This window comes from Bison bison, unplaced genomic scaffold, assembly GCF_000754665.1.
Source record: "Bison bison bison isolate TAMUID 2011002044 unplaced genomic scaffold, Bison_UMD1.0 scf7180017864261, whole genome shotgun sequence".
In the NCBI taxonomy this organism is placed as follows: Eukaryota; Metazoa; Chordata; class Mammalia; order Artiodactyla; family Bovidae; genus Bison; species Bison bison.
Genome location: NW_011494833.1, coordinates 453709 through 481271, shown reverse-complemented (window position 1 = coordinate 481271; position 27563 = coordinate 453709). Strand labels below are relative to the sequence as shown.

The 27563-nt window shown below is 48.9% G+C and overlaps 1 protein-coding gene across 1 annotated transcript in view; it reads right to left on the bottom strand.

The window, feature by feature from the left end:
- SLC25A37 (solute carrier family 25 (mitochondrial iron transporter), member 37) overlaps nt 1–27563 on the bottom strand; it is a 48227-nt gene that overhangs the window by 19575 nt on the left and 1089 nt on the right. The gene's annotated exons all lie outside the window — the stretch shown is intronic.

Below are 27563 nucleotides of genomic sequence, written 5' to 3'. Positions count from 1 at the left end.
GATCCCCTGGAGAAGGAAATGGCAGCCCACTCCAGTATTCTTGCCTGGAGAGCTCCATGGACACAGGAACCTGGTGGGCTGCAGTCCATGGAGTCGAAAAAGAGTAAGACAAGAGTTAGCAGCTAAACAACAACAACAACACATTTGCTGGCTGGGAGAAAAGGCAGGTCGGGGCTGGACTAGGGGAGGCCCTGCCTGAAGAGCTTGCTAAGGTGTTTGGAATTTACTTTCCAGTCAAGTGTTTTCCATGGTTACGTCCCTCACTTGACACAAGAGTCGCACAGAAGCCACATCTGGGAGAAGGCACCAGGCAACAGAAGCCCTCTCCACCGGGTCCCGTGTCCCGTTACAGGCTGCAAGGCCACTGTAACAGCACAGCCATGGAAGTCTCCCTCCCCGGCAGCAGCTCACAGCACAACCTCGCCCGCCTGTGGCTCCAAGGATGCCATTCCCACATACCTTTATCTTGGGAGCCAAACCTGCTTCTTCTTCCCTTTCTCAAGAAAATTCTATAGCAGAAGGGAGGGATGGAATAATCTGTACCTGACTCAGATCCAGTGTACCTAGGACATGCTGGGAGCACCTAGTTGGTGCCCCGCCCAAAGGATTAAATTACCTCTGCTCTAGAGGCAGCCAAATTCCCAAGATTACAGGTAACAGGGTTGGAATTTCATGGGTGGGACTGGAGATCTCACTGGGAAACAGAGAGGGGGTTGCAGGGGGCACTAGGTACAGGGAAAGGCTGGACCACTGGTCACTGCGACCCACCTCGCCTGGCTCTAGTAAGACAAGCCAGGGCTGGGTTCCTGTGTTCAAGCCCCATATGCAGCAGGAAGGACTGTGCTGTTGCTGTTTAGTTGCCCAGTCGTTTCCGACTCTTTGGGACCTCATGGACTGTAGCCTGCCAGGCTCCTTTGTTTCTGGGATTTTCCAGGCAAGAATACTACAGTGGGTTGCCATTTCCTTCTGCAGAGGATCTTCCCTACCCAAGGATCGAACTCATGTCTCCTGCATTGGCAGGTGGATTCTTTACCACTGAGCCACCAGGGAAGCCCTGAAGGGCTGTGTGGCCTTAGGCAAACGGCCTTACTTCTCTGAGCCCCAATGCCTCTGCTGCTGCTGCTAAGTCGCTTCAGTCGTGTCCGACTCTGTGCGACCCCATACAGGGCAGCCCACCAGGCTCCCCGGTCCCTGGGATTCTCCAGGCAAGAACACTGGAGTGGGTTGCCATTTGCTTCTCCAATGCATGAAAGTGAAAGTGAAGTCGCTCAGTCGTGTCCGACTCTTAGCGACCCCATGGACTGCACCGCAGCCCACCAGGCTCCTCTGTTCATGGGATTTTCTAGGCAAGAGTACTGGAGCGGGGTGCCATTGTCTTCTCCGCCAATGCCTCTACACATAAATAATTATAATAATTAAGCAGTCACATCACCAGCTAACCCTACCCACTTTACAGACAAAGAAACTGAGGCACAGTAGGATAAGCGACTGGCCCCAAGGTCACAGAGTACAGAAAGGGCTGGAAGTCAGATAGACTGGCTCCATACCATGCCCTTAACCACCAGGCTACACGACCCCCACCTCGTGAAAATGTGGACTGGAAAGGTCACTTAGGACCTGCAACTTCTCCCTCATCTCTGATGTGCCCTGCTTCTGTGCTGTGCTGTGCTTAGTTGCTCGGTAGTGTCTGACTCTTTGTGACCCCAAGGACTGTAGCCCACCAGGCTCCTCTGTCCATGGGGATTCTCCAGACAAGAATACTGGAGTGGGTTGCTATGCCCTCCTCCAGGGGATCTTCCCAACCCAGGGATCGAACCTAGGTCTCCCACACAGCATGTAGATTCTTTACCGTCTAAGCCACCAGGGATGCCACCCCACTTCTACAACTGTGCTAAGTCACATGTACACCAGCTCAAGTACACAACCTTTTAAAGATCGAGTAGCCTTGATGCCTCAAAGACACCTAAATCCTTGATGCTGAAGTCCAGGAAGGGCCAGGGGCAGAGGGTTGAGGGGTGGAGGTCTCTATCCAGGCGGTACTTACGGGCCGTCAGAACCTAGTCCCTTGGAGGTCACACAGCATCATTGTTCTCCAACTCTGGCCATCAGCCTCACCACTAGGCTCACACAGAACTGAGTACTAGCAGCTAGTTCAACATGAACTCACCTTTCTCCTGGAAAAGACCCTGAATCACCTGTCCATTCAGGCTGTGGCCTGGAAAGACATCCTGACTGACAATGAACGTTCGGCACTCAGTCAAAATTCAAAAACACGCGAGACAAAATGCTCCAGTGACCAGGCTGCTTGCAAGGAAGAATTTCACTCACTTGGCCTCCCAGAAGCCTCCCTGGACTCAGTGGCCTTGTCTATATCATTGGCTTAAAAACACCCCACCCACAAGTGAGGACAAGACATCAGAGGCAGAGCTGGAAAAACACCTCGTTCTCCCAAGTGTTCTGTCTTCCTGGCATCTGGGCAAATTTGCTAAGCCACCACTGCACACTGAAGAAGAAGTTTAATACAAGTGTCCCCATGGAAGTGACCTGGGAGCACATGATCACGCCCCTCCCCCACACTCAGAGCACCAGCACATTGACTGTGTGTGGAAGAAGCAGAGTCCAGACAGTCCCACTCCCTACTTCAGCCCCCAAAGCTCAGCCATCACCTGTTCTGCATGACAGGGGTGGGGAGCGGATTTCCTCTGGGCTTCCACCTGATTTCAGAGTTCCAGCTCACACAACGCTGCCTGGCTGATGCGGGAAAAGTTGTGTGACTTGCCTAAGCTACAAGAGGTGGTCACCACTGCCCCAGGACAGGACAGCTCTCCAACTCCCAGATCCTGCCCACCTGACCCTCCTTTAACTATTATTTTGCTATAAAAATCCCAATCGGGGAATCTCAAAGAAATTTCATCCAATCAGATAGTGCCTGGGGTCTGAAGTTCATCCATTCAGTCACCCATCACATACTGAGCCCTGACAACATGCCAGACTCCGGTCTTAGGATCTGGGGACACAGTAATGGCCCCATCCTCAACCACTGCACTATTTTTGAACGGCACACCTTTGGCGAAGTTACTAAAATTCTTTGCCATTCAGTGGCCTAATGGGATAAAATCTCTACTTCATATGCTTCTGGGAATGAATAACAAACACGTGTCTCTTGTGTCTCCTGCAAAGGCGAATTCTTTACCACTAGCTCCACCTGGGAAGCCCAAATGAGAAAATATAATAAGTACATTACTTTGTGGGCATCACTTTGCTGACAAAGGTCCGTCTAGTCAAAGCTGTGGTTTTTCCAAGAGTCATGTACGGATGTGAGAGTTGAACCATAAAGAAGGCTGAGCACCAAAGAATTGATGCTTTCGAATTGTGATGTAGAAAAAAACTCTTGAGAGTCCCTTGCTGCTGCTGCTAAGTCACTTCAGTCGTGTCCGACTCTGTGTGACCCCACAGACGGCAGCCCACTAGGCTCCCCCATCCCTGGGATTCTCCAGGCAAGAAGTGGGTTGCCATCCCTTAGCAGGAAATCCACCCTGAGTATTCACTGAAAGGACTGATGCTGAAGCTCCAATACTTGGCCACCTGATGCAAAGAGCTGACTCTTTGGAAAAGACCCTGATGCTGGGAAAGATTGAGGGCAGGAGGAGAAGGGAGCAACAGAGGATGAGATGGTTGGATGGCATCATCAACTCAATGGATGTAAGTCTGAGCAAACTCCTGGAGAAGTGAAGGACAGGCAAGCCTGGCGTGCTGTAGTCCTTGGGGCTGTAAAGAGTCGGACACGACTTAGCAACTGAACAACAAAAAAGCACGTAGCACAGTAGAGGAGATGCTTGGTAAATGTGACCATTACTAAAAGTTTTTGTAAAAGGGCTCCAGCAAGTATGGAATCACCTGTGTTAATACAAATGTCTTTGAAATATCATTAAGAACCACCACCCAAACTAGCTTAATCTTGCCTAGATAGGAGATGTGGGTATTTTTCCCCGCTTGCTCATAAATGGCTGTTTGGCACAAAGGATGTTCATTACAGGCTTGAACTGAATCATTAAGACTACAGAATCAGATAGGCTAGAAATTAAACAGAGCCCAGGGTCCCAGAAATAAGCTACCAGCCACAGAGCACTGAGGACTCCAGGCCACAGTTCCTACAACCTCACAATAAAGGGACAGGACACTTTCCTAGAAGTCCAGTGGTTAGGACTCTGAACTTCCACTGCAGGGGGCACAGGTTTGATCCCTGGTCCAGAACTAAGATCCCGCATGCCACACAGTGTGGTAAAACAGATAAAAATAAAGGGCTTGGGGCTTTCCTGGTGGTCCAGTGGCAAGAAATCTGCCTGCCAACGCAGGGGACACAGGTTGATCCCCCTTCTGGGAAGAATCCATATGCCATGGAACAGCTAAGCCTGTGCAACACTACTACTGAGCTTGTGCTCTAGAGCCCATACTCTGCAACAAGAGAAGCCTGCGCACCGAAACCGGAAAGTAGCCCCCACTCACTGCAACTAGAGAAAGCCTGCAAGTAGCCATGAAGACCCAGCACAGCCAAAAATAAATAAATAAATAAATATTTTTTAAAAAGAAATAAAGCAATAGCAATGGAATCCCCACTCTAACCCCCTCCGACAGAAAGAGGCTGGCCAAAGGGGAGGTGGCCCTGTGGTTTCCAATGGAGTCCAGACCCTCAAAGACCAACGGAACAGGCTCTGGAGCCCCACGTGACCTACATCCCAGCCCGGCAGCTTCCTCCTCCCACCTTTGCACCTTTGGCAAGTTACTCAATCCCTCCCAGCCTGTTTCCTTCTCTGGAAATGGCACTCATCGCAGCAGCCACCTTCTAGTCTCTGTGAAGATTAAAAAATACAATGAATCAAAAGCCCTTTGCCTGGGGTCTGGCATCCAGCTGCTGGGGCTTTACATTTTTGGTTCTTTTTGATGGGGGTGTTAGTCGCTCAGTTGTGTCTGACTCTTTGCACCATAGACTGTAGCCTGCCAGGCTCCTCTGTCCATGGAATTCTCCAGGCAAGAATATTGGAGGGGGTAGCCATTCCCTTCTCCAAGGAATCTTCCCAACCAGGGATTGAACCCAGGTATCCTGCATTGCAGGCAGATTTCCTGAGCCAACAGGGAATTCCCAATTTGGTGGGGGTGGGGAGGAGATATATAGAAATTCCTAGGAAGACGTCATTTTAACTTAAATTCCTTTAAAAGATGACCACCTCCTAGAGAAGGGTGCCCCCATAATCCACCCTGGTTGGAAGCAACACCTCACAAATCACTGCCTATTTGGATGAGATGACCTGAGCCATTGTTGGGAGTGACCGGCAGCCCTTACATTCTTGCTGCCTATCTTAACAGAAGAGAATCTGAAGCCCAGGAAAGTGAGGGGATTTGTACATAATAGCCTCTAAGGGTCTCTGTCCCTCCCACCCACTCCGTTTCCACATTCACCTTCCTTTGCTCCCCAATTCTAAATGAATGGAACCTGCTGCTTACATTAATCCTGATTATATAAGGAAGGAAACTTGGAGAGTCAAAGAGGAGGGAGGGAAAAGCTAGTGTCAATTTATGCTAGTGCAGAGGGCCCAAGACAAAAGAGCTGCAGAAAGTTCACTAAGAGCCCAGGACAGTTCAGACCTTTAACTGGTGCTGAAGTCCAGGGCCCCGGCAAGGGTAAGGCCCTTAAGTGCCAAGGTTCCCTGACACTGCTGACTGGCACCCATTCCTGCAGGGTCACCACAGGGTAAAGGTCCTCCCCAGCACTCAAGCACCCACAACCCTCTGAACTGCAGAGAAACAGGCAGCCAGGGCCACAGTGAGCTACAGGACTGGGCACAGGGTGTCTGCTCCCTCCACTATGCTCTGCCCATAGGTGGGGCAGGCTCTCAGGCCCCTCAGATTTTGGGCATAAATAAACCCACATGGTACTACCGGGCACAGATATTCCAGAGAAAGGAGAGAGTCCTGCGCTGAGTCAGAAAACCTCAATTTCCATCCAGCTTTGCCAACAAGTCCCTAAGGAACTCCTGGCTGGGTATCCACAGGAATTCCCACCAGCAGGTAAACCCGAGATGTGGGAGATTTCCTCTATCTAGTCACCCATCCATTACAATTGCAAATACTTGTCCAATGAATGGGCTTCCCCGGTGGTGCTAGTGGTAAAGAACCCACCTGTCAATTACAGGAGACAGAAGAGACATGAGTTCAATCCCTGGGTCAGGAAGATTCCCTGGAGGAAGGTATGGCAACCCCCCGCCAGTATTCTTGCCTGGAGAATCCCATGGACAGAGAAGCCTGGTGGGCTACAGTCCTTAGCGTCGCACAGAGCTGGACACAACTAAAGTTGACTTAGCACGCACACACATCCAGTGAATAGAGTCCGTAGATGATCTCTAAGACTAAGACTTAGTCTGATCTTAGATGATCTCTAAGTCTTAGAGATTTTAAGTCTTAGAGTCTCTAAGTCTTAGATGATCTCTAAGTCTCTTTTTGACTTCTAACATTCTAAATCTATAAAGCCACTAAAGAGTCCTTTGGAAAACAAATGCTTGAGAGGGGAAGTGTTTAATTTGATGTGTGCTTGTGTGCTCAGTTGCTAAGTCATTTCCAATTCTTTGCAACCCCATGGACTGTAGCCCACCAAGCTCCTCTGTCCGTGGGGTTTTCCAGGCAAGAATACTGGAGTGGGTTACCATTTTCTTCTCCAGGGGATCTTTCTGACCCAGGGACTGAACCTGCATCTTTTACATCTCCTGCATTGGCAGGCAGGTTCTTTACCACTGAGCCACCAGTAAATGTACGCTACGTTAGATACTATACATCTATACTATAGAACCTCGGCTTAAAAACCCTTGTATTGGACTTCCCTGGTGACACAGTGGAGAATCCACCTGGCAGTGGAGGAGACACAGGTTCCATCCTTGGTCCGGGAAGATTCCACATGCCTCAAAGCAACTAAGCGCACGCACACAGCTACTGAGCCCAAACACCCTATGCTCTGCAGTAAGAGAAGCCACCGCAATGAGGAGCCTGTGCCCCAAAACAAAGAGGAGCTCCCCTTGCCACTACTAGAGAAAGCTCACACAACGCACCGAAGACCCAGAGCAGCCAAAAATAAAAAAATAGACAAATAAAAATTTAAAACGCTGTATTAAAAAAAAAAAAAAGAATTCCAGCAGAGATTAGAACCCATGTGCATTGTCAGTGGGAGTGTAAAAAGGTGCAGCCTCTATGGAAAACAGTATGGAAGTTCCTTAAAGAATTAAAAATAGAAACTACCACATGATCCAGTCATCCCACCTCTGGGTATAGATCCAGAAGAACTGAAAGCTGAGTCCCAAAGACATATATATATATATACACACCCAAGTTCACAGCGGTATTCTTCACAATAGCCAAAAAGTGGAAGCAACCCAAGTGCCCATCCATGGATGAATGAATAAACAAAAGGTGATATTATCCATGCAATGGTACACTGCTGCTGCTGCTGCTGCTAAGTCGCTTCAGTCGTGTCCGACTCTGTGCGACCCCAGAGACGGCAGCCCACCAGGCTCCCCTGTCCATGGGATTCTCCAGGCAAGAACGCTAGAGTGGGGTGCCATTGCCTTCTCTGGCAATGGTATACTATTCAGCCTCAAAAAGGAAAGAAATTCTGACAAGTGCTACAACACAGATGAACCTCAAAGACATGATGCTAAGTGAAATAAACTGGTCACAAAAAGACAAACACTGTATGATTGCACTTAGATGCGGTATCCGGAATAGTCAAATGCAAAGTGACAGAAAGGAGAATGGTGGTTGCCAGGGGGCTGGGGACAATGAGGCGATGCTGTTTAATGGGGACAGTTTCGGTTTGCAAAGATGAGAAAAGTTCTGGAGGTGGATGGGGATGATGGTTGTACAGTAATGTCGATATACCACAGTAGTGAAATGCACACTGAAAAAAGGCTAAGATGGCAAGTTTTATGTGTATTTTAACCACAACTTTTTAAATTTTAAGACATTTTTAAATTTAAAATAATTTTTCTAATAACCACAATTTTTAAACACTAACAATCTAATCAATAGCTCACTCCACATGCGTTTCTGAAATCACAGTCTGAAGTCTGGCCACAATCCAATAGTTCCCTGAGGTTTCCTTGAACACCTGGGAGAGCAGTTTGGGGTTTGTTTATCTGTTTGGTGAATGTGGTCAGGGGTCTCAAATGCACCATGTAATCCCCATGGACACAGTAACATTCCCAGCCTTGAGGAAGTACCTGGAAATTCCACCCAAGATGGAACGAAGGCAGAAGCTTTGATGGAAGATAGAAAGGCTTTGGGGCTTCCCAGGTGGCACTGTGGGGAAAAATCTGCCTGCCAATGGAGGAGATGCAGAGACATGGGTTCCATCTCTGGGTTGGGAAGATCCCCTGGAGGAGGGCATGGTAATCCACTCCAGTATTCTTGCCTGGAGAATCCCATGGAAAGAGGAGCCTGGTGGGCTCCACTCCATGGGGTTGCAAAGAGTCAGACACAACTGAGCAACTAAACCCACACACACAATAGAAAGGCTTAAGATGCAGAGCTGGGATGCTCACCCTTTTCCACAGGCTGACCCCCAGCCTGGATGATGCAGCACTTCCCTGTCCAGTACACACAGGCCTGTCCCAGCCCAAGGCCATCATGCCAGGAAGCACTATCCCACCTGTTCAAGTGTGGCAGTACCTGCCAAAAACCAGCCACTCATTTGTATCAGAGAGACTGGATGACCATGCAGGTGATTCCTGCCCTGCCTTCAGAGCCAGGGAGCAGAGGTGGCCCCCTCAGGGCTGTGGGTGACAGCTCTCCCGGATCCACCCTGGACGGACTCAGAGAGCCGGGTACCTCACAAGCCCCATGCACGGTTCCCCAGTCAAGAGTGGTCCTGCCAGCTTCTGCAAGACCGGCTTCCACACCCTTCCACAGAGACCACACCTTCCAAAGGAAGCCTCACGATTAGCCTATTACCCACAGGGAAAAAAAAGCCTTTTCAAGGCTACCCTGTCGCCAGCCTTCTCTTGCTCATTCCTATACTACTAATTATACCAGGTGATGCATCTGCATGCCTGCCTCCTATTAAAGTCTGAGAGAAACACAAAGGGAGAGGCAGCCTCAGATGCTGTGATCTCTGTGCCCCAGCACTGTGCTTTACTGCAACAGACACTCAAGAACTGAGGGGCTTCCCTGGTGGCTCAGTGGTAAAGAATCTGTCTGCCAGTGCAGGAGACATGGGTTCAATCCCTGGTCCCGGAGGATCCCACATGCCACGGGGCAACTAAGCCTGTGGACTACAACTATTGAGCCTGTGCTCCGCAACAAGAGAAGCCACCGCAATGAGAGTAGCCCCTGCTCACCGCAACTAGAGAAAAGCCTGCACATCAACCAAGGCCCAGCACAGCCAAAAATAAATAAACAATAATAATAATCAATGGAGGAGGGCTCTGAGGCACACTGTATTTCATTCACAAAGCGGGCATTTTAAGGCCCGGATGCACTCTCCTCCCCAAACGGCCATCTGCTTGCTGAGCACCTATGTCCCATGGAGCGAGACATTTCATGTTTTCTGGGGCCTAACACGCAGGATAAGAGCCCAGGATATGAGCCCCGTGAGAGCCAAGCTCCAGAGTTGAGGGGAACACCAGAGGGCTAAGGACGGGCCGCAGGGAAATTTTCCAGACGTTACTGAAGCCAGATTTCCCACAAACACTGCTGTCAAATCAGCTCCGTAAGGCTGAATGATTTACGTGCAGGCAGGGCCAGGTCACAGCTGGAGGGGATGTTCTCTGGTTTCTTCACACACCCTTCCTACCAGACGATAACAGAGAAAGAGGACAAAAGACCAGAACCACCAGGCTTGATGTGCTAAAGGTCTCAGAGGAAAGATGCCAAAGGTAACATTCTGGACACTCACCTTTCAGTCTCCAAAATCCACTTGCAGGTACTACTTTCTACACAGACAAATGATTTTCTAAGTTCGAGGGGAGCTATTTTTGTTTCCCTGGATGCCGAAGAGAATGGCAAGAACGTTTGATCCTGGATGAGATTTCCTATCAATGAAAACCCTCATCCTGGAAACAGAGCTCAAGTGTATGATTTAAACCAAAGTCGAATGACAAGAAGTGTTTCCAGAAGGGAGGAGAGATGAATGGGTGCTGGGGATGAAAGTGAGGGACCAGACCACAGGAGTCTTGTGTTGGTAAAACAGGGTCAGTCTACCAACAGATTCTCCCAACAACAAACAGTGTGCTGCTAGGGGAGCTGGGGATGCTTGGGGTAGGCAGAGAGTCCCTGCCTTCAAGGAGGTTATAGTCCAGGAGGGGAGGGAAAGAGCAAACCCCAAATCATACAAATAAAAAGTTACAAACTAAGGGGGTGACAGAGGATGAAATGGTTGGATGACATCATTGACTCAATGGACATGAGTTTGAGCAAACTCCAGGAGATAGGGAAGCACAGGGAAGCCTAGAGTGCTGCAGTCCATGGGGTTGCAAAGAGTCAGACACAACTGAGCAACTGAACAACAACAAACCATCCTGAAGTAAAGGACAAGGTAAAAATGCTGTGACAACAAAGGCAGGGACCGAGTTTAGATTCGAGGGTCCCAGAAGCAACTTTGAAGCAGTGACCAGAAGCCTGGGGGAGTCATGCAGAAAGAAGCATGGGAGAAGAAGGGGGCCACCTCGGGATGTAGGTAGCGGCAGGTGGGATGTGAACAGAGGCCCCGAGGAAGGTGATGACCCTGCAGCCCGCTGGGTACCAGGAGCACAGCGCAGCCTGTGCTGAGCCCTGAAAAGAAGACAGTCAGCTGACCCTCTATGCAATGTTTCAGTCTCTTTGGTTCTGACCTGAACACAAGCCACAGGGAGTGATGGTGTTCCCGTCACCGTGATGGGAGTGGCGGCAGCAAGCCTTCCAAGGTAAGGAGTGGCCCCTTCATCCTGACATTCCCACCAAAGTTCACGAAAATGCCCCAGCTGTCTGGGCTCACCCATCCTTGCTGCTGGCAAAGCTGGGTGACCGTGGCCGTGCCGGCTGACCCCTCGATGACTCAGCTTCCTGGTAGTGAGCTCATAAAATGGCCCAGGCAGGAAGGAGTCAGAGAGCTATAAACAGAGCCTTCCAGAAGCATCGGCTACATGGCTCCCCTTGATTCCAGGGTGGGACTGTGGCCATTCAGCATTTCTAGAATTGTCTGAATGAACAGTTCACAGTCTTCTAGTATTGCAGTTAAAGGTTTCAAGTAAATTAAATAGACTACCATTTCTTGGCAGATACTCTAGGAAACAAGGTCCCCCAAAAGTATTTGGGCATCTAGTTCTTTTAATTCCAGGGTGTGTGTGTGTCGGGGTGGGGGAGGTCATCTTCCTAGCTTCCTCCTTCAAGCTGAAGTGCTTGTTAAGTCTATACTTTACATTCCAAATCAAAGGACAGGGCCCAAAGTTATACAGCCCATGCAAACAAAGAGCAGAACTTTTAGAACTAGAAGCTTCCTAAGAAACCATATAGTTTTAGTTCCATTTTGTCATTTTACAGATGAACAAACTGAGACTCAGACAACTGAAATGCTTTCTAAGAGTCACTCGGCTGGTGGGCTTCTGGTTATCACAAGCTAATTATAACTCACCCTAAAATGCAAATTAAATGTTCTGTGTGTGTCTCCAAAGAAAGGATCCATTTTGCTGTGTTTTTCCTTTCATTCCCTGCCCTCCATACTCAAGCTCTGGGTTGGCAAAGGTTCTTCCTGTCCCTTCAACTCTGGCTGCTCAGAGAGGATCAGAAATCTGTTTTCAATTTAAAAGCCACTTCTAGTAAAAGCCCAGCTCTGTAGTTAACTTTCGTTTTTTTTAGGTTCTGAAAGGGAATTTCAGAAATTTTCTTATGATTAGATTATCATAAAACTCAAAAGACCCTGGAAGAAACATTCAAGGGAAGGTTAAAGTGAGAATTTTTACACCAGGTCAGGGGAAGCATCAGTCACAGATGCCAGTGGAGGGAACAGCGCTAACTCCAAGGATAACAGACCCCACGGTGACAAACTGCAGTGTCAACTCCTTCTCTACCTCCTTCTGAACCTCAAAAGACTTTCTTGGAGGCAAAGAAGGAACTAGGAGTCACTCTAACTTGTCAATGTATTCCTTATTATTATTCTGTTGTTTTTACGAAGAAAAATTGCTAAAGCTGACCTTCTTTCTTTTTTAATCAATGTATTTTTCATCTTGCTTTAGGTATTTTTTAAAATTGAATTATAGCTGATTTACAATGCTATTTAATTTCAGGTGTATAGCAAAGTGATTCATATATAATTCATATACATATATAAAATACCTTTTCAGATTCTTTTCCATTATAGGTTATTATAAGGTATTGAATATAGTTTCCTGTGCAATGCAGTAGGTTCCTGTTGTTTATCTGTTTTATATATAGTAGTGTGTATCTGTTAATCCCAAACTCCTAATTTATGCCTTCCCCATCCCCCTTCCCCTTTGGTAACTGTAAATTTGCTTTCTTTGTCATTGAGTCTGTTTCTGTTTTGTAAATAAGTTCATCTGTAACATTTTTTTTAGATTCCACAAGTGACATCATATGATATTTGTCTTGCTCTGTCTGACTGAGTGAAGCCGATATTCTTGCTGCTCTGAGGACTCATTATAAATCTTCAGTCATTTTCGAAATAAATTTATTTAACGCTTCACACTTCCTGGCATAAATATACTCATTAATTCAGTGATTGTCTGAGAAGCCAAGATTCTAGGGAAAACAGTTTTTAAACACACTTACACTAAAAGAGAGTCCTCTAGTCTCTCTTGCTCATTTTAGGTTATTAACCCTTTCACTGACAACCCCTATTCCAGCAGGGCATCTTCTATGATTTAATGTCCAGCAGATCCAACTTTTGCTTGTACCCCAACTGTTTCTCCTGGGGAACAGCTCGGCATTGTTAAGCGACACTGAAAAAGGCCCACCGACGTCCTCCTTCAAAACACCCAGCAGCTTTAGTAACAAAGACGTCAGATGCCAGGGAAATCCACAGACAAAGAAAGAGAAGGCTGGCCTTGGGTTCGGTCAGTTCTTGCCCATGTCACAGGACTGGTCTTGTGGAGAAACAGGACTCAGTTTTTAGAAGCTGGGAGATCCAGCAGCTTTTCTCTCTTAACCTGGACTGATACGGGCACCAGAAGGAAAATCCTCAAGAGCCAGCAGCTTCCAGCCTTTATCAGAATCACTGGAGGTGTATGGACAAGCCCCAGGAACTGAACTCTCTGCATTTAGAGAAGGATCCACCACAGATAGGAGGATTCAAAGAAAAGAGAGGGCAGGAAAAAAAAATTTCCAACTATTCAGCTGCCTTTAAAAAGTGACAGGGAGGGGGCGACCCTGGTGGATCAGCAGTAAAGAATCTGCCTGCCAATGCAGGAGACGCAGGTTCAATCCCTGGTCCTAGAGGATTCCACATGCAGTGAAACAACTAAGCCACTGCGCTATAACTACGGAGCTTGTGCTCTAGCGCCCAGGGGCCACAAATACTGAGCCCATGTGCCACAACTACTGAAGCCTGTGAGCCTAAGGCCTGTGCTCCACAACAAGAGAAGCCATTGCAATGAGAAGCCCAAGTACTGCAATTAGAGAGCAGCCCCCACTTGCCGTGACCAGAGAAAAGTCCATGCAGCAGTGAAGACTTAGCAAAGCCAAAAATAAATGAATAGAAAAATTTTAAATGTCATTAAAAAGAAGTGACGAGGAATGAGGCAGGAATCTGAGTATCCATCACAGGTCCCCATGTGGGGCTCAAGATTAACCTCTGTCTTTGCCACATTTCTCTCGTGATCTAAACTGTGATCTGGGCCTGAAAAGGTTACTCAGGCAAACCCTAAACCTCACCAAATCATGTGACTGTATTTAATTTTTAGCTACTTGCCTGGCTGCTGCTCCAGCTGGCATTTGCCACTCATGTCACCCATCAGTTAGGAGCCGATTATGAGCAGAAATGCCTGTGACATGACAGCTTTCCTCCCTTCCTCTGTGTTATTGACTCCTCTGGTCCTCAGCTCTGCAGGGAAAGCTCCCACCAGGGGGAGGCTGGGCCTCCCTGGATGCTGCCAAGCAGTCACTTGGTGGTCGAACAGTGAATTAAAATTCAGAATGTGGGGGGAGGGAAGAAGAAGGAATTTCAGAATGGGGGCAGGCCCTGGTGTGACCACCCCCACCAAACACAAAAACTTTCTCGGCTAATTCTGTGGGCAGAAGGCTCGGAGCAGAAACCCAAAAGCAGAGTGACAGGGGAGGGTACAGGTGTCCTGGGGATAGCCAGGCACCTTGGGGACAGGCTGTGACATCCCAGGGGAGAGGGAATCGTCCAGTTCTGTCCTACCATCTATATCTCCTTCAGTCTAGATACAGCTGTTGATATATTATTTCTTCCAGGGCCCTTTTCCTGACCGCTCTTGACAAGGTTTGGTTTCTGTGAGAAGAGACTCATCACCCCCCTCCAGGAATGATTCAGTGATACCTCTGTCCTCCTGGCAGACAGGGGACTTCTGTGAGGATGGACCTCACAGGCAAGAAGCCTCCAGGCTTCCAGTGCTTGGCACATGTAGTCACACCCACATGTTCCCAGTTCTGAATTAATTTTCTCATTAAAATGAAGACTAGGGGATGATGCTGCACTTTTACACATGGCTTTTAACTCCTTCTCGGTAGAGAAATTCCATGAATCAGGCTTATGCAAGCCAACACTTAGCAAACAAGCGGTGGAAACAGTGACTAAGGAAAGAGAGCTGGTTCTACAGTCCATGACACGCCTTGGGTTCGTCCTTAGACTTTTGCACTCATGTACACACACAACAGCATCTTCTTTCCCTTGGAAAGGTTTCCCCCTATTTCTTCAGTGTGGCTTCTGAGATCTGATTATCAGGCAATCACTTGTTTCTCTAATTCAGGCTGGAGACAGCCCTGGGACACCCATGGGATACAGCCTCTATTCCAGGGGAGCAGAGCACCCCACTGCAAGTCAGAGGCAGGGCCCTGCATGTTTCCATTCCTAGCAAGTTGGCTGGCAAGCTTCCTGCAGCTGCCAGCACCCACCCTCACATCCACCTTCCACACCATCTGCCAGGCCCAGGGCGAGGCAACATGCCAGCAAAACCCCCTCCCTGTGGGCAGTGTGAGGAAAGGAGGACCAGGGACCCCAGGACAAAGGCATCTGTGCCCTACCGCCTCCCCTTCTTCCTTTCAATGATCAGTGGCCATGAGTAACCAGAGCACACAGAGCAGCAAGGGACCAAGGCAGGTAAGGGCATCAGCAGATAGAGTCATGCTTCAGGATGATCGGCCACCTTTCTCAGTCCCCAGCCTCACCCGCCAGCCACTCAAGGGGACAGACTCACCTGCAAAATGAAATGGAGCCTCTAAGGTGACAACCCCATGGAGATGAAAAGGAGGGGCCCCACTCTCTGGAGGAATCCTTAATCACTGGCCTTAATCACAGTAGTTGTATGCAGGCCTCTCATCGCTGGTCCGACATCATCAATTTTAAATGTATTTCTGAGCATGCCCCAGAGTATAATTGGCTCTTCCTGATTACCCAGCGAAAGAGGTGGCGGCAGACGGCCACCCTGGTCTTTATTCAACAGATGGGAGACACAGAAGGTAAGAAGAGAGGCTAAGTGCCCAAGGCCATGCAGCTGCAGCGAATCCTACAGTGGCCGGAACCAGAGCCTGTATTTTCCATTCCAACTAGCTAAACCTACCCCTTTAACAGGATCCCAGTTTGATAATAAATACCACGGCCTGGCACCTGCAGAGAGCTTTATACTTTGTAAATGGTATAAAGGTCTGTTGACTGCAAAACAGGCTGTATTTTCTTACCACATGTATTAAGTAGAACTGAAAGGGAGGTGCAGCGGGCATTGTTACTCTTCCCTATTTGAGATGAGAATACTGCAACCCTAGCAGACCAAGGAGCTATGATGTAGTACTCTTTCCATAGGTCATTTTTAGGCTGTCTTTTGGAAAGGAATCCTTAAGCTAATCCAAAATCAAGTTACTATACTGAGTCCAACTTTGACTCACCGCTAAAATGAGAATGTGCCATAGCAGCTGCAGTTTGCTCCAGAAAAAGAAGCCAGAGAGAACCAAAAATATCCTATGGTAATAACCATTTGTGATCATCCCCTTGCCCTACATATTGGAATAGGTGACCAAAGAACTCCTACCTATATGTTAGAGCTCCAAGTTCCATGCCAAACTATGACTTTTTGCCAGAGCTTCCTCAGCTCCAGTTTCTCCCTCCCAAAAATGCAGCTGGAACCCCAAAATCTCCTCTCAGAACCCAGCTCAAGGGCTCTGCCATCATTAACATGAGTCTACATCTCAGCACTTCACATGCTTGCTCCTACCTGATTCCTTTCCTCAACTTGCCTTTAACAGGATCCCAGTTTGGTAATAAATACCATGGCCTGGCAGCTGCAGAGAGCTTTATACTTTGTCAATGGTATAAAGGTCTGTACCAGTACCTTCAGTGCTGGTACAGCAGAAAGAGGCACAAGTTCCAGGCCATGTTATTGTTCTGAAGCTTAGTTTTCTCATTTATGAAATGAGAGACTGTGGGTGCTTTTTCCTATCTTCAAAGGAGAGCTAAGAGGATCAAGTGACAGAATATAGGTTAAAACAACACGAAAATAATGCAAGATAGAGTTACAACAGCAACATACAAGCATAACCAAGCATTCAAGCAATAATACTTTCTGGGGTGGTCCAGTGGTTAAGAATTCACCTTGCAATGCAGGGGACGTGGGTATGATCCCTGGTCAGGGCATTAGGATTCCACATGTGGAGCAACTAAGCCCATGTGTCCCACAACTACTGAACCCATCTGCCACAACTAGAGAGCCCATGCACGGCAACGAAAGATCCTGCCTGATGCAACGAAGATCCCGTGTGCTTCAATTAAGATCCAATGCAAATAAAAAATGAATTAAAAAAAATCAGTCTAAAAAAAGTAATAACACTTTCAGAAATGATAATAGGAGCTAATATAAAGTGAGAGCTTACCACTGACACTATTCTTAACATTCTAGTTGTAGCATAATTCATTCTCATAGCAACACACTATGAGGTGTGTAGTGTTTTATTCCCATTTCACAGATGAGAAAAATAAGGCACAAAAAGGTTTCAGCAATTTGTCCAGGCACCAGCCAGGCAGTCTGGACTCAGGGCCCATGCTGTTAACCTTGAAAGGCCCTTATTTCAGCATATTACCTCTGATACGATCTGTCATTAGTGGGGCCTGTCAAGGTTTGGGCTTTCCTGGTGTCTCAGAGGATAATGCAATGCAATGTAATGCAGGAGACGCAGGTTTGATCCCTGAGTCAGGAAGATCCCCTGGAGAAGGAAATGGCTATTCACTCCAAAATTCTTGCCAGGAACAATCTGTGGACAGAGAAGGCTAGTGGGCTAGAGTCCATGGGGTCACACAGAGGTGGGCACGACTGAGACAAGCCACCTGCAAACGTGATCCCACCTGAGCTACTCAACAGCCCCGTCCAGTAGGTAAACAGATGATGTCAGTCCAGGCGGCTAATAATAGTCTATGAGACACAGAGACACCAAGCCAGAGAAATAACTCATCCAGGTTTCCAAGCAGATGAGTGGCAGGATGGGGACTTAAATTCATGGGGCCTGACCCCTCCACCCCCACCTCCACAGCTTTCCAGGGGTCCCAACACCAGCACAAGTGTGACACACACGTCCCCCCTCCCCAACGCCGGCCCACAGCAGCATCTCCAGGGAACAAAGGCCGAGGCCACACTGAGAGATCCATCAGGGGCCTCTGCCACCAGACCTCAGGGGACAGTGCCTTTCTCAGTCGCTCACAGGGTTTTGTGTGTGATGGATCCGGAAGCTGGTGGCCCCGGAGGACGTCCTCTCAGGGACACGAAGTGGCAGTCCCTCCACCTGACCCACGGTGGCCAGACATTTCCTAAACCTGTTATGCAACTTTTGCTTCAACCAAGCTGCTGCTGGGATTTCGCTCTATTTCAACATGTTTTGTTTTCTCTTCAGAGAGAAAGCACGAATGTGAAACCAAAACACTTCTTAGTGACCAGACTACGGCCCTTCCCGGCAGGCTGGGATTATTGGGCGGGGTGGGGGGTGGTGGTTCTCAAAGTTACCTTCTGGGAGCCAATTTCAGCTTCCAAAATGACTAACAACTGCAGGGGTGAGGAAGAGGATGTGTGTGTGTGGTGGGGGGTGGGGCACAGTACAACTGAAGGCCACTGTTTCCCAGAGGGGAAGAAGCCAACTCAAGAGGGCCCAGCAAAGAGCCCCAGTGACACTGCCCTGCCGGCCCCAGAATTTCAAGATGGCAGCCTGAGCCCTTCTGAGTTCACCCACCCCGGCCCTCACACCCATATGAAAGTCAATATCAAGATGGGTCATTCTTCTCCCCAAAGCAAGCCGGTCTCATCACCTAAGCTCAGGGTCTAATTACAGGGAGCAGGCTCTGGAAATAGGAGCCAGGACTTATTTTGGTTGCCTGGGTAAGGAGGGCCCTCAGTCAGTGTGCAATGAATGAAGTGGGTGGCCAGATGAATAAACAGCCTCAACGGGGGCTTGTGGGTTCCACCATAGAAAACGGACAGACAAAGGGGCTGAGTCTCTGTCTGGCCAAGGACAGTAGGGATCCCAAACAACGCTAAGCAAAACAAAATAAAAACCAGCACTTGTTTAATAGCAGGTTTTAAAGCACTTCCCCCACCCCCACCTCACATCTCTTTAAAACAACTGATTCATTCAACCAAGAGTCACAGAAAACCTTTACGTGTCTCTGGAGAATAAGTCCGAGGGAAAGAGGGTCTGGGCCTCAGCGTGCCACTCAAGGTAGTCCAGGTTTATTCTGAAGGCAATGGGGACAGCCATGTGGTGTCAGGTGGAGACACTACTGGAAGTGAACTGAGACAATGGGGCTGCCGCTTGACCCCCTCAGGCCCCTCTCAGGCTCTGCTGCACCATGGAGAACAGGCTGGATTTTCAGTTCCAATCAGCTAACTCCGCCCCTTTAACATGATCCTCATTTGATAATAAATACCATAGCCTGGCACCTGCAGAGAGCTTTAAGCTTTATAAACTGTGATCACTGCAAACCTGGTTGCATTTTCTTCTAAGACTTGATTAAGCAGATCTGAAAGGTATGTAGGATGAGTATTATTACTCTTCCCTGTTTAAGGAGAGAAAACTGGGGATGAGCAGATCAGCTAAGAAGGATTTGTGGGCATTCATTCAACAAATACTTAACTGAGCACCTACTATGTGCCCAGAACTATTTCTGGCAAAGGGAACACTCAAGAGAACAAAGGAGTCAAAAATTCCTGCCCTTTGAGAGCTGACATTCGAATGAGGGAAGACAGACTGTGAACAATGGAGATCATATTACAATTATGAAAAAAACACTAAACTATGTAAATAATACATATAAGTTAATGGTATTGTGGGTTACAGGGTAACACATGCTGTGGAGAAAAGCAGGTCTGGGCAGTAGGGAAGTGAGAGCGAAAAAGGAGGGGAGAGAAAGGGCAGGTTTATCCAATTGTGACTCTGTGATCAAGGAAGCCTGCAATGTAAAGGAGACAGAGGCAGAGTCCCCTGAACCAGCAGGAGGGAGAAGAAAACAGATTTAAGGAGTATCACAGATGCAGGAGTGGACAGGTCTTGGAAGCATATGGGGAGAGGGGAAGAGGGGCAGAAATGGGGGAAATGTTGAAGACCATCCCCAGCCTTCTGAGGAAGGGGGCCCAGGCCAAAGGGAAGACCAGAGGAGAGGGCAGGATGTCCATGATGGACACTGAGGCAGCCAACTGGACATGTCTCCAAGGCAACAGGATACCCAGCTCCCAGACAGACCCGACCAGAGACACAGATGTGCAAACCGTGAGTTATCAGCACCCAGGGAGAAAAAGAGATGTGTCCCGAGAGACAAAAAGAAGACCAGGAGGCTGCCTGTCATCAAAAGGGACCGGGAAAAGGGTAGCTGAATTTATTAGCCAGGAAATCGCTGGTAGCCTAGTGGGGTTTCAGCAGAGCGGTGGGTGCAAAGGAAATCAACCCTGAATATTCACCAGAAAGGACTGATGCTGAAGCTGAAGCTCCAATCCTTTGGCCACCTAACACGAAGAGCCGACTCACTGGAAAAGACCCTGATGTTGAGAAAGATTGATGGCAAAAGGAGAAGAGGGCAGCAGAGGATGAGATGGTTAGAGAGCATCACCAACTCAGTAGACATGAATCTAAACAAACTGCAGGAGACAGTGACTAAACAGATGCAAAATGCCAGAGGTCTGGGGGGAGGGGGAGGTGACAAGGGGAGAAGGTAGAAACTGAGTGTCAACCATCCTTTCCCAACACATGTTATTTTAAGGAGAAAAAACTCTCGGGGCACATGGGGTCAAGGTGAGCTGCCTGGGGTTGGTTTGTTATTTAAGATGAGACAAGTATGGATTCAGAAATGCTCTTAAGAAGGAACCAATGGCTGGAGGTGGGGGTGAGGTAGAGGCCAAGATACTGGAACTGGGTTACTCAAGAGACAGATGACCAAAATAACTATGACCATGACCTTTATTGAGAACTTAGGCACCAGACACTGCAGCAAAAGCTTTACATACGTCATGCCCACTTTTTCAGTAAAAAAGAATCTGGGTCTTGGGATTCATATTCCCAATCTGTAGATAAGGAAACTGAGCTTAGAGAGGTCAAGTAAGATGGCCCAGGTGAAGAGCCAGGATTCAAACCCAGGTGTACATCACTGGTTGCTACACCCACTGATTCTCCTTAGAAGAAGGAAGGACCCTCTTACTTTACAATAGGAGAAGGGGCAGGGGTTGGCAGGCTAGTGGGAAGGACAGTTAGAGGAAGAATTTGATGGAGTCCGGGTTCCTCTAGGAACAGAGAGCAAGATGCCACACTGAGGCTGAAAAAAGTGGAAGGGTGGGAGTCTGAGAGGCAAGGTGGTCTGAAGCAGCTGCTGAGCAGGATGGAAGCCGACTGACCAGAGCACAGGGAAGGCCAGGCTGGGGCCCCAAACGCCTGGCACACAGGGCAGCAGTGGACACAATGTGAGGGTTTCTCCTGAAGGGCTGGGCTTCCCTGTGGGCAGTGGGTTGTTGGGGATCAGATGTGGGCAGGCAGGTGTAGGAAGATCCAAAGGCAAAGAAACTATGGGCTGGAGAGTGGCTGCAGTGATGGGCTGTGGGGGCCAGGCTGGATGAGGAAGCCAGGGATGCGATGAGATGAGACAGAGAAGAGGAGAGAGTCTTCACACAGTGTGACCATGAGAAAGCTGTGGCCAGACTCTGAAACATCTGAATGCACGATTTCAGGGGCAGAAAGGTTCAGGGCCAGGACAAGGCCCTTAGAAGTAACAGCCATGAACCTGAGTGGCGTAAAGAATAGAGGGATTTGGGACTTCCCTGGTGGTCTGTGCTTCCAATGCAGGGGGCATGGGTTTGATCCCTGGTTGGGGAAGTTCCACAGACTGTGCAGTAGGCAAAAGAAAAAAAGAATGTAGGCATTTGGATGTTAGTCAAGTGGTGACCAAAATGGAACACTCTCAGGATGATAATAGAATTCAGGATGGACGAACAGTCTGTGAGCCAATGTCAACATCCAGAGGATGAAGGAAAGTGGCTGGATCACATTGTCATTGATGATGATGGTACTGAAGCTGAAAGGTCCCACCCAGAGGACAGTCCTACACAGGAGGTAATGATAACCGCTGTAAGGACTTAACCCTCACAGATACCCAGGACATCAGTACCATTGTTTCCTTCTTTTATAAATGGAGAAACCAGGCAGAGAGGTGAAGACATTTGCCCCAGGTCACACCCAAGTGGGAAGCAGGACCACAGTCTGGATCAAGAGTCCCTCCCTCTACCCACCCTGCCATCCCAGTGGAGAAGAAGGTGAGTGGTAACACAGGGAGAAGAGGGACAGATGCTGGTGGAAGTGGATGGCAGGAGCCTCAAAGGGAAAGGAGAGCTTGATAGGGTGAGCAAGGGGAGAAGAGGGACAGATGCTGGTGGAAGTGGAGGGCAGGAGCCTCAAAGGGAAAGAAGAGCTTGATAGGGTGAGCAAGTAACAGTGGGAGGGTCGCAGCCCCAAGGTGCCTGATTTAAACTAATGGGCATCATCTCTACCTGAGAGGCATTAGGGAGAGGCCTCAGGAGAAGCGCTGGATGTCTATCGGCACAGGGAGGAGGAAGGAACATTCAGTGAAGATGTAAAGGAGTCAATTACAAGGAACTTTCACAGGGTCCAGGGGAAAAATAAAGAAGGAAGCCAGGGAAAGTTGGTTCAGGAAAGAGAAAGCAGGAAGGAAATTAGCTTCTGCATTTCATAGATAAGGAAACTACCAGAACTCCGAAAAGCTAAGTGTCCCACCCAACCGGTAAGTCAAAAGCCTGGGATCTGAACTACCCCAAGCCAGTTCTCTGCCGGTGAGAATTCAGGCTCAGAAGGAGTCTGAGGGCACATCTGAGACTTCCCTGGTGGCTCAGACGGTAAAGCGTCTGCCTACAATGCAGGAGACCTGGGTTCAATCCCTGGGTCAGGAAGATCTCCTGGAGAAGGAAATGGCAACTCACTCCAGTATTCTTGCCTGGAAAATCCCATGGACAGTTGAACCTGGCAGGCTACAGTCCATGGGGTTGCAAAGAGTCAGACACAGCTGAGCGATTTCACTTTCACTTTCACTTGCAGTTAAAGTGATTGGAGGAAGCTTCCTATGAAAAATGGCGACAGTGAACATTCCAAGGTGTTGACTGGGAGAGGAGGGCAGGCTTTGGGCCAAGCAGAACTCACAAGGAAGATTTAAAACAAAAAGAAAACTCTCTGGGCAGGAAAGCTTGGGGACCTAGGGGACACAGGAAAAAAGCCAGAAAGTTCGGGGGTTCAAGAGAGACCGCCAAAGGTTTCCTTGAACACAAGCAAACCAGTTCATCCAGGGCATCAGGGAATGCCAGAGGGGTCCAGACCCCAAGCCTGTAAACAAAGGAAAGCAGGACTCGAGTTTGGAGACTGGTCACCACCCCAAAGATCGAGGGGACAAAGGCCCTAATCAATGAAAGGGCCACAGTGGCTAAAACGTGCCCAGGGGCAACCAGGAAAGGCATAGGATGCCCACTCCACAGAGCGACACCCTCTGCCTTATGTGACAAGCCCTCTACCTCAAGGGCACGCCCCCTACCCCTTGTGCACCCCAAGGCGTGATTTGAAAAATGTAATTGAACTCCCCCTCCAAGTTAGCCCCAGTGCCTTCCCCTATTGAAGATCTGAGGTCGCCTTGGCTGCCCGCTGTAATCTCAGGGGCTACCCTCCAAGCCCTCTGCCCTGGCCTTGCCCTCCCCCATTTCCGGACAGAGGGGGCCAGCGGCAGGCAGGAAAGGGGCCACGTGGGGGCCGAGCGCTGTCTCTGGGACCAGATCCCTGCCCCCACTCCTCCAAGAGACCCCAGGCCTGGGCATCAGCACGTGGCCTGGGCATTCATGAAACAAACAACAGTACAGAAGTTCAAAAAGAATTCCTCGCTGGACTCCATGCCACTCCCAGATCCACCTTAGAGAAAAGTGCTCCTTCCCACTGAAGGAGGATGGCGAAGAAGGGAAGGGCAGGATCGGAAGGAGACTGAAAAATCACTGAACTTTTGTCGCAAAAAACGAGAGCAACTTGGGATTTCACACTCTTTCGAAGCGGAGTGGCATCTCCTGGGCTGTATGTGGTTTTGAAAGCACTGGAGAGGGTGGGAGGGAAGGACGCTGGCAGCTGCCTTCATCACCCCGTCCCATACTGAGGGCCCTAGCAGTCTGCTTGGCACTGCGGAGACCAAGATGAGGAAAGCCAGAGGTGGAGGAACACTGAGCTGCCTGGCACCTGCCCGCCTCGCTGCTGCTGCTCCTTGGAGCTCAGCACTGCCAGGGACAGAAACCCCCGAGGCCAAGCGAGGCTTCCAACTGGCTCAGCACCCACCAGCTCCTAGAGAGAAGGCTTAGACTCAACCAGCTCGGCCGGCTGTCAGTGCCCTGCCATCCGGCTGCACCCTAGCGGGGCAGGAGGGCTTCCCCCAGCAGAGCTTAAAGGGACTGCGTTTCCCTGACAAGCAAAGCAAGAGAAGGGTCAGCGGAAGTTCTCTTGCTTCAAATCTTTCCTGTTTCCTTCTGCCCTTGCTTTCGCCACCGCAGGACGCAGGGCATGGTCGGAGAGCGGTGTGCCTAATCTGGTTGGAATTTCCTCCTCCACCCACCTGGCATTCTCCCCACAGTCCTGAGCGCTCCGGACCAGGGGTTCTCACGTCCACCCTAAGTGCTGGTCTAGGCGACCACACCACTGGCCCCTCTGGAGCACCAGGGGGAGAGGCGTAGGGCAGAGCTGCTGCAAAGCCCCAGCTGGAATGCAACAAGTCATGGCGACCTCTGGGTGACAGCCCTACAGGGTCCCCTCGCTCCCTCCCTTGGGACCACTGCGAGGTCCTGGCAGCCTGTCCCTTTACAGATGAGTAAGCAGTCATATGCCACTACCGTGGGGCCAAGGGAGAGAGGAAGACACAGAAAGGAGGAGGAAAGTTGCCAAAAGTCTTCTAAATCCCTACTTAAGAATCACAGGCTGTTGACTGCTGGAACTTGAGAGGTGTTAGTGATGATGAGGTTCAGTGTTTTCTCAGACTTTTTGGCCTAGCCAGAGGTACATTTTGCACAGCCACTCAGGGAACACACATACACACAACCCAGACTGTCACAGAGCAACAGTACTTCTTACCACATGCCACACATGCTTCTATTTAATATTTTGTACTCTCACCAACCTAGCTTTTTAAGAATGTTTCTCCCACTAATGGTCACCACCCTTTGAAAAATGCAAGTCATTAAGGTGACATTGGGTGGAGGGGATTTCACAGAAAAGTATATGCAATATTACAATGTGAAGCATTAGCCAGGCTGACTTTCCACACTTAAGACACAACAGAGCAGCTTGCTGGGCTCAGAAATCAAAGTGACCAGTCCTGAGCACCATGGTCCACACACCAAAAAGGAGAGAAAAACTGGAAAACACAGGCCCATCCAACACGCTCACTGAACTTTACAAGATCAAGGTTAAAAATGTGTGCCTTATAAAATACAAAAACAAAACAAAACCTTTTTTTTCCTCTCAAGATACAATTTACATTGATTGGGCTTCAAGTGTAATTAATTATTTCAAATTGCAAGTAACATAAAAAGAGGACAATGAGTATTCTGTGTTCGTAGAAAGGAGGACAGGTGAAAAATAGGAAATATTAACTGGTCCATAGCCCCCATTTTCCTAGTGACAGAACAGTGCCTAAAGAATGAAGCAAGTTAGGGGCTGGGCTTGAACCCCAACCCAGGGCTCCTGACTCAGTTACTCACAGTCTCCACCATCCCTGTTATTTAAGAAGAACACAGTGAAGGTCTCCCCAAGTGGAGCATTTCCTTGGCCCCTGACATCTCATGTTGGACATCGACACTTGTGTTGGTTTCAGCATACCTCCATCGCAGCCTTGCTGGGGTCACACAGCGGGGCTCATGCCACTTAACTCTCTCTGTGCTTTTTAGCCCCACTGCAAAATGAAAAGAGTAATCCAAAGAAACTGTAGCAAAAAAAAAAAAAGAAAAAAAAAAAACCAAGAGGTACTTTAAAGCCAAACCGGGATGCTCAAAACCAGAACCCCCAAGGGTCTTTATTCAGAGCCAGGATTATAATCCGAGAATCTAGAAATTGTTCCTGGTTAGCTAACCCAAACCTGTATTTTATTTATTATTTTTAAAATTTTATTTTATTTTTTGGCTGCACCACACAGCATGTGGGATCTTAGTTCGCAGACCAGGGATCGAACTCGTGCCCCCTATGTCAGAAGCGCAGTTAACCACTGGACCACCAGGGAAGGTTCCCCAAACCTTCATTTTACAGTCAAGTTCCACAAAATGACAGCCCAGGACCACACACATGACATTAACCCGTCCACAAGTGAAAACTGCTACAGAAAGCAATACTAAGTACATAGTGACAAGTGGATCAAAACATACCAACACCTAGAGAGCAGAAGGAGGGGCAGGGAAGAAACTAAACACAGATCACACAATTCAAACACATGCAACTAACCCCTTGTAAGGGGCTTCCCCAGTGGCTCAGCAGTAAAGAATCCACCTGCCATAGAGGAGATCCAAGAGATCTAGATCCCTGGGGTCAGGAAGATGCCCTGGAAAAGGGAGTAGAAGCCCACTCCAGCACTCTTGCCTAGAGAACCCATAGACAAAGGAGCCTGATGGGTTACAGTCCATAGTGTCGCAAAACAGTCAGACACGACTGAGCGACTTAGCACGCACCCAAGAGTGTCATAGGGAGGTCAAAAGTCATAACTAACCCTAAAAACAAGCTCCAATGATGCCTTGAACCAAACTCACAGCAGAGGTCAAGAGCCTCAGAAGTGGTCTAGTTCTTTGACGGCTCATGCCTGCTCAAATGACATCTCCCAGCTCCTAACCTTCCCACACTCTGTCCAAGGCACTTGAGACAACAACTTCAAATATGGGGACTTTTTATTACATGTGAAGGATTATTTCCTATACAAATGCCACCTGGTGTCCGTCCACGGTCTTTCTTGGAGTGACTTTGAAAACCTAAGAGAAAAAATCTCCTTGTGGCCTCCATAACCCTGGCAGGCAAGGACGGTTCCTTTAATCTCCCTCTGGCATGCCGGAGAGCAGAGGGGTGATGACTAAGACCCAGCAGCACAACATTAAGACTTGGGGCTCACCTTAATGTGAATGCCCATGGCCTTCTCTCTGGATTGGTGTCTGTTCAGCCACTGACTGCCAGCTCTAAGAACTGCTCAGAGCAAGGAAAACCCTCTGCATTAGACATTCTGGCCTTCCCATCGCTCATGTGGGGCCAGCATCAGAAACAAGATACAGACGCTAGTTGGGGAACTCACCACCTAGAGAAGTCCCCAAATCTCCGAAGCACACCGGGGCTGGAGTCGGCGGATACCCGTGGTGCATGAGCCCTGGCAGGCTAATCCCGTTCACCGCTCTGTGCCTCAGTTTCTTCATGTTAATTCCCACGGCTACTGTACGAATTAGATGAGTTCTGCCTACAGAACTGCAATGTATCAATAATAGTATTACTTCCCCGTAGCACTCTATCTATCCTCTGGCCATTCTGTATCCTGAACAAGCTGACTTAGTGCAGCTCAGGCAAAAATCCGCCTGGTTAAAGCTACCTCCTGACAGCAATGCATTTAAAACTACCCGGGAAGCGCGGGGCAAACTGAACGGCTATTACACAACCCATAAGAAAGGCTACGTAGCACGCGCTCTCCCTGCCTGCCCGCCTCCCTACAACAAAATGAGAAGGCAAATGTCACTGTAAATCTCACTGCCTCTCAGCTGCTCGGCTGCCAAAGGGCGGGCGGCCGGGCCAGCCGGGTCGGGGCCACGTTTCTCGGCGCGAGTATGGTTAGCGCTCCCGGCGGC